Here is an 11304-nt window from a genome sequence, read left to right on the forward strand (position 1 = left end):
TGACACAAAACAAGTGCAGGAGAATGATCACACCTCTCCCCATCTTTGAGTCCAGGAGATCTTCAGAAGAAAATGTCCTCAAGGTTGTGACTCATCTTACCCAGTACCTCCTGCAGGTCAATAGAGTCTGAGTGCCTGTGAGGAAGGAAGAGGAATAGCCTCCACAAATGGATAAGTGGGTCACCTGTGATATCTGAGGTTTCAGAAGCCACTGGAGATTAACTTCCACTCTTTAGAGGCAATGTTTGAATAAGTGATGGTACTCGGACATGATCTAGTACAGTGGAGTGTAGGAAAAACACCAGTGAACTATGAAGAGTTCCTTCATTTCTCCAACATCACTTCAATGTCTCTGACCCACCAACTCCATCCACAGCTCTACTTTCTAACTGCTTGTTGGACATCCATAGGTGATATTATATGCCAGAACATTAATGATCATGAAAACCCTTCCTGGGAAGATGAAACTTCCTCAGTTGTGGCAGTAAGAAAGACAACTCTGTCTCAATCACAGGCTATGACAAAAATTTTGCTAATGCAAAAAAATCACTCTAACACACAAGTTTGAGCTTTACAAATTTAAGTTGAAAGAAAGAAAACTCAGAAACAATATTAAATAAAATTAAAAACCATGTTGTTTGGTACAACAAACAAAAAAGGAAAAAGAAAAATAATAATATTTAGGATCTGTAACATGTTACAAAGGTAAAATATCCAGAATTTATGAACAACAGGTAAAGGTTAATTAGAGAAAATATGGGTCTGTAGGGATGGCTCAGTAGTTAAGAGTATTAGTGTGCTTGCAGAGTATTAGTGTTCAGCACCCACATGGCAGCTCATAGATTTCTGTAACTCCAGTTCTAGGGGATTTGACTGTCTATTCTGGTCTGCATAGGAATAGGCACACACACATGCATACAGGAAAATTTCTTATACTTACAAAATAAAAATAAGTAAATATTTCTCTTAAAAGAGTAAAATGAATGTGCCAACCACTCCCTTAATGGAGCATTTGACCAAATACATGTGATCAGATCATGGTTTTCCCTCTCGAATCTCTTCCTAGATCCTTCCCACCACTCCAACTTGATGCCTTCTCTCTCTCCCTCTCTTTAGAAAACAAGCAGACAAAACAACAAACAAATAAACAAGAATAAAATTAGCCAACAAACAAAGTGCATGAGACACTCATACACATGAGGAGACACACACATACACAAACAAAACTCATGAAAAAAAATCACAGCTTTGGAATCCATAATATACATGCAAAAGACCAGTAAGGTTTTGTTGTTGTTGTTGTTGTTGTTGTTGTTTATTGTTGTTTTTTTAAGCCCAAACAAAGTAATAGGAGACAAAAATACCTTTGAGTTAATTTACATCAATATTTTTTAGGGAATAATTTTCTTTACTCAACTTTCATAAGACATTTGGATTATTGGTGGTGCCATGTGGTAAGTATTGTTTTTACTATTTCTAGAGTGTACATAGAAAGTCAGGTTCCATGGGCTTCATATCAAAGCCCAGAAGACGGAATTTGCAGATATACCTTAAGAAGAGACTGTGAAACCCAAAGGAAGGAATTTGCAGAGATATCCTAAGGAGAGGCTGTGAGACTGAAAGGAGGGAATTTGCAGATACTCCCTAAAGAGAGGCCCAGGGCAGCAGTAGTCATCAGGACTGGGCTCTTGCTGACTCATCTTACAACCCCCACATTTCTTTCCTTAATATATCTTTGAGAGTCAATTTCCTATTTTCTTGTCTCTCATTCTGTTAATGTTGTGAAATGACATGAGAGGCTTTGGTGGGTTTGGATCAATGTGCCCCGTGGTGGGTGAGACATGCCATGTGGGCAGGGTGGGCAGCAGTGTGGTGCTGTGAAAAGCTACTCATGTGGTTGATGAGGCATTCACCTGTAAAGTTTTTATTGTTAAAGAGGGAGGGACGGAGGGGGAGGGAGAGAGAGAGAGAGAGAGAGAGAGAGATGCATGCTACCTCTGTGGAGGGGTGGGAGAGAGAGTGAAGGGGGAGGAGTTTTTTCTTAAAGGGGACTTCACATAAGATGATGTCAGGATGCTGGGCGGGTCCCCAATGAGTGGGCCAGAATACTAACATGTCTCCATTTCAATTATTATAAAAAGTGAGTTATGGATAGCAAATATGGAGAAATGAGGGCCTCAAATTCTCAAGACTGCTTCCTGCTGACAAGGGGCATAGTGGGGAGGGGGAAGTTGGGAGTCATGGTGGGAGGTGTGAGTGAAGAAGCATTCAGTTAGCTGTCATCGTGGAGATCTCAAATGCGTATCTCAGGCATCTGTTCCTTGAGGGAGCTGAGAAGGCAGGTTGCAGCAGTGATGTTCCAGGGGCTTGGGGGAATGGCACACCAAATCAGAAGTACAGGAGCCATCGCATCTGCTGTTCCTCTGGAGGTGGAAATGCCTCTATTGTGTCAACAAATTAGGAGACAGCAGAGTTTTTGTGAATGGGCACGTGGGTGAAGTTAACCTGTCAGTATTCTTCTGGTTGGCATCCTCAGTCAGTGGTTGGCATCTTCAGAGATGGTGCAGGGGCTGGCACATCTGGAGGATTCCCTGTGGGTTGGCCTTTGCACCAGTCTGGTAGGAGGAGTGAAACTGCAAAATACCCTCAAAAATGGGTGGGGTCAAAATGGGCTCTGGAGACAGGAAAAGGTCAGGAATTGTGTTGCAAAAGCCAGAAGGGCATAAAGAAGTTGTAAACAACTCCAGAGGGGATGGGTAACAGCCCAATTGAAACTTACATGATTGCTGATGGTGGATGGAGTGGTGAGTGATTGGGTGAACCAGAGCCTGTTGTGGGTAGACTGGGTCCAAGATCCTGGCATGTGAGGGGCTGTCAGAAAGGCCTATCCATGTCATGCAGCACCATGTTGAGAAAAGGCACGAGAGGCTTTGGCAGGTTTTGGACCAAGGTGCCCCACGGTGGGTGAGGCATGCCATGTGGACATGGTGGATGCCAGCATGGCCTGGTGGAAAGTTAGTTACTCACATCAGAGCCTTTGAATGGCCAATTGTTCCTGTCTTTGTTTGTGCTATAGACCAGTGTGGATAGTCAATAGAACTCCAGCCACCATTTCCTGGACAGACCATGTCCATTTACTAAATAATGGCCATATATGTAAATTATGACTTGAGATGCCTGATAATTAGTTTTATTTCAACTATTTAAAGATAAAAGAATACAGATTCTCATTGTCTCAATGGTAGGGATATGGAAAGCACATCAGTCAGCAGTTGGGTTCTGGGCACAGAACACAAATGTTCCCAACATTGAGAACAGCTAGTTTTGTATCACGTTGAGCAGTTAATAGAGAATATAGGGTAGTAGTTAAGTACATGGTGCTAAGCAACAGCTGTGTTGCTTAATCTTCAATGACTTTGAGTGAGAGATGTAAACTCTCCAACTTGCTATTGAGACTCAAATAAGAAACTGCTTAAAGAAACCTTTTCCTTGACAGGGTCATAACAGACCTATACATATATTTAGCCTTCACTCTGCACACACACTTGGCTCATGCTCTCTAGTCTGGCAGGTAACACTCATCCTCTTCACTGCCATTCTCCTGGGGGTCCTCAGGGACCCAGAATGGACCTCTCTGAGAAAAACCTGAGTCATCTCTATGCCAGGAACATCTTAGATAAAAAACCATGACATGATCAAAGAACAGGTGAATGGCCACAAGAGGATAGAGACAGATATCTAGAGAGGAGGATCTAGATACAGACTACATAAAAAGTTCTGGAAAGATTGTATCTATCAATATCACCTACATATATATCTTTTCATCTATGTCTATATATCTATATAATCTATGTCTATAGCTACATATCTATGTATCTTTGGCCTTCTTTAGCTTATTTTATCTCACCTATATGTTCAAGCACGAAAACCAAATAAGTGTAGGAGACTTATTTCTACCATAAACTTTTGATATGTTGGAAAATTTCTTAGTATAAGTTAGAAGAAAGCAAACTATGAGTAATTAATATTACATTTAAGTATAAAGTTGTAGCTAGAGTTTTCCTGCTTTGCCCACAGTCAGGACAAATCTTTGTCACCCGCCAGTCCCACAGCCGCTCAGACCCAACCAAGTAAACACAGAGACTTATATTGCTTACAAACTTATATGGCTGTGGCAGGCTTCTTGCTAACTGTTCTTACAGCTTAAGTTAATCCATTTCTATAAATCTATACCTTGCCACATGGCTCGTGGCTTACTGGCATCTTCACATGCTGTTTCTCATCACGGCGGTGGCTGGCAATGTCTCTGACTCAGCCTTCCACTTCCCAGAATTCTTCTCCTCCTTGTCCCACCTATACTTCCTCCTGCCTAACTACTGGCCAATCAGTGTTTTATTTACCAACCAAGCAGAGCAACACATTTGCCATACAGAATATCACACAGCACTTCCCCTTTTCTTTTTTTTTTTTTCAAAAAGGAAGGTTTTAACCTTAACAAAGTAAAATTACATATAATTTGGGAATTTGGGCGTAGCTTCTCTTACTACTTCCTGCTGGAGGGGGGCGCTGTATCTTATGGGAACACAAAGAAAATTTTAGGATTATGGAATAGTCCATGAGGCTGTATTGTCTGAGCCTGTTGCCTTCAAACTGTTCTGGATGTTGGATCATCTGAGCCATGGTGTCATCGGAGACCTTTCAGGGGGTCTTGGCTGGTCAAACCTGATGTATCTTAATCTGGAACAAATCCATAGCCTCTTGCTTTCTGTGGAAACAAAAGCAGAGCCTCCTTTCCAAAGCAACACATCCTTACATCCAAATTTTGAAGTCAAGGTATCTTTAAAATATATATATTGGTTTAACTCAACATCTTTTATGATCAAATGTTTTTCTGCAGTTAAAAATCCCAAAGAAAGCCGGGCGCTGGTGGCGCACGCCTTTAATCCCAGCACTCGGGAGGCAGAGCCAGGCGGATCTCTGTGAGTTCGAGGCCAGCCTGGGCTACCAAGTGAGTTCCAGGAAAGGCGCAAAGCTACACAGAGAAACCCTGTCTCGAAAAACCAAAAAAAAAAAAAAAAAAAAAATCCCAAAGACAACACAATCCAAATTCTCTGTGTTATATTCATCTTTACATGGCTTATTTTTTTATTAATTTTACTGTCTCTTTAAAGACTTTATTTTTTAAAACTATGTATTTGTTTATGTAACTGTATATACCACCTTTTATGTCTCTTTCAAGCCTACTTATATTTTACACACATTGTAAACTATTACATCTGAATCTGTCTTATTGTGAATCTATTGCTTTAAACTACAGCATTTGTAAGACTGAACCGGCGCTATGGCTGCTGGCTCCACCCACCTCAGCTTCCCAACATGGTGGTGGTACATTTACCATGAGCTCTGGGAGCTATCGTGGGTCTATGCTTTTTTCCAAGCAGCATGTAGCCCAGAAACCTCTTTTTTTGTTTTGTACTAGGAAAAGCTAAATCCACCCCACAGCTTAATGTGCCACTTGCAGAGGCCTCATTCCCACCATACTGCAGAGCGCACACACTAGAAACCCGCAAGTAGCTCAAACCAGCAGGCTGCTGCTCATTTGAGAGAGACAATTAGGAAGCTGTTTTTAGCTCCATTTTAGAATCTTTTCTCAGGTTTTAGGTGGAACTTTTGTCAACTCGTTGGGCACCATGCTACATAAAGTTTAATTGCAGAGCTTATTTCAGTCTACCTATTAGAAGAGATTTTAGAAATTGGAGGTATGTGAGAGTCTGCATAAGCATATAGGCTGGGGTTGGGGTCCAGAAACACCAACAAGAAAAGGCAGTAAGAAAAATTCTCACACCCTGGAAAGAACAACAACTCCTCTGGATATCAATTCCCACCAGCAGAGTTGTTCAAGCTGCTTGCGCTGATGTAGCCACCATAAAACACCCACCCAACTCAGCCTGGGGCTTCTCAGATTCTCCACTATTGGATAGTAGACCTATTTTTAGTGTCTAATGTTCTCTGTATCTCTAGGTCCAAGACTGGAACTTCTTTTTTCTTTTTTTGAAATGGGGTTTTGTTTTGTTTAGCCCTGGCTGTCCTAGAACTTGCTCTGTAGGCTGGGGTGGCCTCAAACTCTGAGATCTACCTGCCTCTGCCTCTCAAATGCTGGGATTAAAGTCATGTGCCACCACTGCCCAGCTAAGGAACATTTCTTCATAAAAAGGTACCTGCCAGAAGAATAAAGACCTGTATGTGTCACAGAATGAAACTTGTGTCTGTATTGTGTAAGGAAAGTAGAAAAACCATAAAGTCCTAATTTGCTTCTTTGTTACAAGGAAATTACTAATGCAGTGTCTGCATTAACACTCAAAGTCCCCTCTAGAAAATTCCTACTATTTCATTTGATTTTACTTTGTGTCTTTGTAAAGACTTGGTTTCAAGCCTCAGAATCTTATTTCAAAGTCTTTTTAGAAAAAATCCTAGCTCCAAGTGTTATGGGTGCAGAAAGCACTGACTCAGTTTAAATTGTAATTAGCTGAATTTGTGTTTCAAGCTGCAGCTGTCCTCAGTTCCCATGGTTGGATTTGGAACTGAGACCCAGCTAAAAGGGGAGGGCTGCTTTTAAATGCAAAGGCTACAATGAACTCTTGTGAAGTGAGTTTCTTCAGGTCTGAGAGAACATCTGGGGTCTCTTGCATTCCTGGGATTTCTGATGTTGTCTTAGCAGCCTCAGGTTGCTCTCAAGGCTGGCCTCCAGATGAAGTTTCTTTAGCCATCATATTCCCCATTGAGTCTTGTTGTAACTGTCCTTTTATTGTCAGGTTCGAACCTGGGCCACTGCCAGGCAGATGGGGGCAAATGCAGCAGTGGCAGTGGGCCCAGGGGTAGAGGGTTTTTATAGGGAAAAACCTCAAGCCAGGAATCATATGCTTTGGCAACTTGGGATTAGATAGAAGGGATATGGGGCAAAGTAATTTTTTGAAACTATTGGTCTAGACGTTCAGCACGAAACCACATTCGAAACTATTGGGTTGGACTTTTTGGTGAGGAACCACAACTTGTTGAGCAGGATTATCTGGGCTGCTTGACAGGATTATCTAGATATCTTCAAGGGCCATAAACTTCAGACAGAATGTCTACAGGAGCATACTGTCCTATATCTGTTTGAGTTGTCATGGCGCATTCCTGAGGTCCTTCCTGGAACTGAGTATAGCAGGTGGTCTAAGATGGAGTCTGTATTGCCTTCACACTCTAGATCATATGAATCAAATTATTGATTTTTGTTGATACAGGTTAATACTGAGCATGTAGGGCTAATATTTTAACAGAGTTGATTATTTTATGAGATAACATAATTACAGTTTAGTAGCCTATTATGTTTCCACTGGCTCTAGAAGAATGAGTCAAATCTGGGAAATTTAATTTTAAGTGTTTTTATAGTGTTTGTCCTTGATATCCACAAATGAGCATTAGGATGTATAAAGCAGTAAGAGAGAGAAAATAAACATCTGCTTTACCCAGGTAAAATTTATAACCATGAAGTAAACCATTCAATCAGATCCCAGCCTCCATTTTGAATAGCCCTTTTCCAAGTTGGGGTTTTGTTTTGTTTTGTTTTTGTAATATGTACTTGTGATACTGAAGGAATGTGGAGGCCAGCATGGGCCCTGGTATGTCAATAGGCACCCCAGGTAGCCATTTTGCAAGAGAGAAGGGAAGTGACTTCTTCTGGTAGAAGTGAACTAGTTTCCTTTGGACCTAACATTCCAGCCTTTTGTTGAGGGTAAGTGGTGATATACTCTCTTCAGTAACTGCTTCTCTGCTGAAATTAGGATATCATTGTCAGGGACAAAGAAGGTGGGAATGCTGGTCGAGCCTCGAGGGGATTTAGGCAATGGGAGACATTCATCAGAAGCATTTGGTCAGCTGACCCACTCTGAAGAGACAGGGATTGATAACATCAGCTAGCCTGGTTCACATCAGCTTTCAGCAAGTTCAGGGCTGTCCGGTTTTGTAGGACTGCCTAGTGTTGGTGTGATGTAGGTTACTTTGGAGCAGTTTGTAGTCTGCAGCTGATCCCTGGATAGATGGTGTCTGTCAGCTGAGTGGAAATATGCTAGGACAGACACAGACCAGATACAGAAGTTAAAGAGCTTAGGAGAAAATCTTTTATTTGAAACTTTTTAGGCCTGTAGTCCTGATAAGAACAGGGGGAAAAAATCTGTCTTCAGGCATAGGCAGTAGGTATGGAAGCTTAAACTGTTAAATGACATGACAGGAGTACTTATCTGGAGTCTGTTTGACCCATAACAGGTGGATTAAACTCATGACTATCTGAACCTTACATGTATTTCTGCACTGAAATCCTCATTATAAAAAAACAGTTGACAGGTGTCTGTAAACTATTGGGTAAATTCACACCTTGAGCCTTAGCAAACATTTTAAATGCCATATTCAGCAGATCTGAAGAGTTTTGAGGGCCACTAATTAATTATACCTGATTTTAAACAAACTTTATTTGTTTTTAGTTACTTGCTTCAGGTTTAACCTTGAAAACATATACAGGAAGCTAAATAAAGGTTGTTCCTGTAAAGTTAATTACATTTGTACTTAGCATGACTACAAGCACAGTTCTGAGCACATTAAAGAATTTGATCATTTATAAGGTGACTATTAACTTGCGTGTCCTAATTATCTTTAACAGTTTATAACAAGTTATCAGTTTTTACAAGATTAGCATTTTATGGTTTTATCCTTGTTAAATTTTAGCCTTAAGAATTACAATTTTTGAATCAGAGATCTTTTAGTACCAACATTAAACTTTAAATTTTAAATGCAGCCCATAGAGAGACTGGAAGTTTTATTAAAACATAAATATAGTTCACAGAGAGACTGGAAACCTTATTTTCTTGATTCTTTCATAGTACACCATTACAGAATATCATGGGTTTTTGTATGGCTCAGTTCATCCAAATAGCTAAAGCTTAACCAAGTTAGGAAAAACAAAGAAGCTAGACCTGTATCTCCAAGTCTCTTTCTGACAGCCTGAACAGCTCTTAGGAATTTATAAACCTCATTTGTCAAACAAATCTTATTAGTCATAAACACATTGTTTCTTTTTTATAAATTTCTGAAAGTCTGGTGTTGAACACAGTAATAAAAACTTAAGTGGGTAGACATATATCTCTAAGTCAGTTTTTGTTAACCTGAATAGACCTTTTATACCATTAGGAATTAATAATCTTAATTAGGCATATTTTATTTATTAAACATATGTTGTTTTTTGTTTTCAATCTAAATTTTATTACTCTCGGGACAAAAATCATCATACAAAAATCCATCCTAATCCAAAATATCTTGGAGACCTGATGTTGCCTGCTTAGTTGATTTATAACACGTGATCACCTTAATGAAGATGGTGGTAAAGTCAATGGCATGTACCCTCTTTAACATTAGTAAAGATGGCTGCCATTCACATAGTTGGTTTCATCCTCATGAGGTCATCAGTCAAAATGGCTGCCAGTCACATGGTTGTTATTTATTCCAAGGTGAGGCCATTAGACACATATCCCTTTAACATATATATGTGTCTAATCTAAATCTATACAGAGGTATATACCTCTGTATAGATTTTTAACTATTAATCCTTTTGTTACAAGTTTTAAGTTAATTTTTGCTATAGATTTTTTTTTTGGTTTTTCGAGACAGGGTTTCGCTGTGTAGCTTTGCGCCTTTCCTGGAACTCACTTGGTAGTCCAGGCTGGCCTCGAAATCACAGAGATCCGCCTGGCTCTGCCTCCCGAGCGCTGGGATTAAAGGCGTGCGCCACCACCGCCCGGCTTGCTATAGATTTTTAACCATACCCAATAAACTTACAAATCTTGAAGCACAAAAAGTTTACACAATGGTCTTACAAATCTTGAGATGAAATTTATACTTTAGCAAAAGTTTTAAGGAGTTAAATAAAACCAAACCCTAAAGAGTATGAACTGAGTACTAATAATCACTATTGGGAATAGTCTTCTTTTTGTTTGTTTTTAGCTGATTTAGAGCACGTAGTGTGTTTTCCTGGGCTGTTTTATTGGGAACCTTTGGGGCAACTGCAAGTAGCCATCTTGCCTAAATTTGATAATTTGATATTGAATATCTGTGACTCTTTCATATGTGATTTGTTGACTCTTGTATTGATTTTCTTGTAACTGTATTGTCCTTGATTTAAAAAAACAACAATGACAAAAGAACTTTGGTGTGTTTTGTTTGTTTGCATGCACACAAGAGTATATGTGTATACATGCATTCATGTTTGTGGATATGGGCACACAAATGCAACAGCGCATGTGTGGAGATTAGGGAACAAGCTTGTGTGTCAGTCTTGGCCTTCTACCTTGTCTGAAACAGAATTTCTTGATGTTTCCTGGACTACGTGGTCCATGAGATTTTGGAAAGTCTCCTGTCTCCACCTCCCATCCATGCACTACTACTTCAGCTTTACTTGAGTCCTGGAATTCCAACCTCAAATTCTCATTCTTACATGGCTTCACCCACTGGGCCGAATCTCCCCAGCCTGTGCCCTTTTTTTAGATGGTCTTATTATAGTGCTTCTAGGAGAAATCATCTCTGAATTGAGTTTGAATACAGATTTCAGTGTTTGCTGTAGCTAGTCATTGGTTGTTTGGGGAAAGTTTTGTTACACAGGCTGGGAGATCCTGCTACCTATATTTCTTCAGAAACAAACTGGGAGGCAGAGATTGTCTGACATATAGTTCGATTCAAGTCTGGGCACAAAGTAGGATAGAGACTATCAATGTTGTATAAAAACCAGTCCCCACTTTTTTAAAGGGAGAAAGTCTTCTGGCTTTTTATGGGTTTGGGGATGTTCTTTGTCTTTCTACACATTCCTTGAGGGATTTGTAGAGTAAATACTCCATGTTTTTTTTGGAACAGCAACTTCCTTTGTCCCTGTTAACACACTAAGTTTTCTTTTCTTCTTCTTCTTCTTTTTTTTAAATATGATTAACAGGAAAAGGAGTGAGGAAGCACCACCAAATCTCTCTCCCTGGAACTTAGAGTGCTTTGTAAATGGCAAAGGCTGTTAAGGGACTGGGCAAAGGGAACTGAGTTTGGCAAGGCTTTGTTTACATTGCTTATCAATGCTCAGCAAAGGGAAGGCAGTTCTTTCCTGGTATAGCATGACTTTTTGTTGTTGTTGTTTATAAATTCATTTTTATTTCATCTCTGTCATTTTAATCTGTTTGTTACTATTTCTACCATTATTTCTTCAAATATGCCTCCCTCCCTTCTGCCCCCAACCCT

This window comes from Peromyscus californicus, unplaced genomic scaffold, assembly GCF_007827085.1.
Source record: "Peromyscus californicus insignis strain IS unplaced genomic scaffold, ASM782708v3 Scaffold_23__1_contigs__length_62951481, whole genome shotgun sequence".
NCBI classification, from domain to species: Eukaryota; Metazoa; Chordata; class Mammalia; order Rodentia; family Cricetidae; genus Peromyscus; species Peromyscus californicus.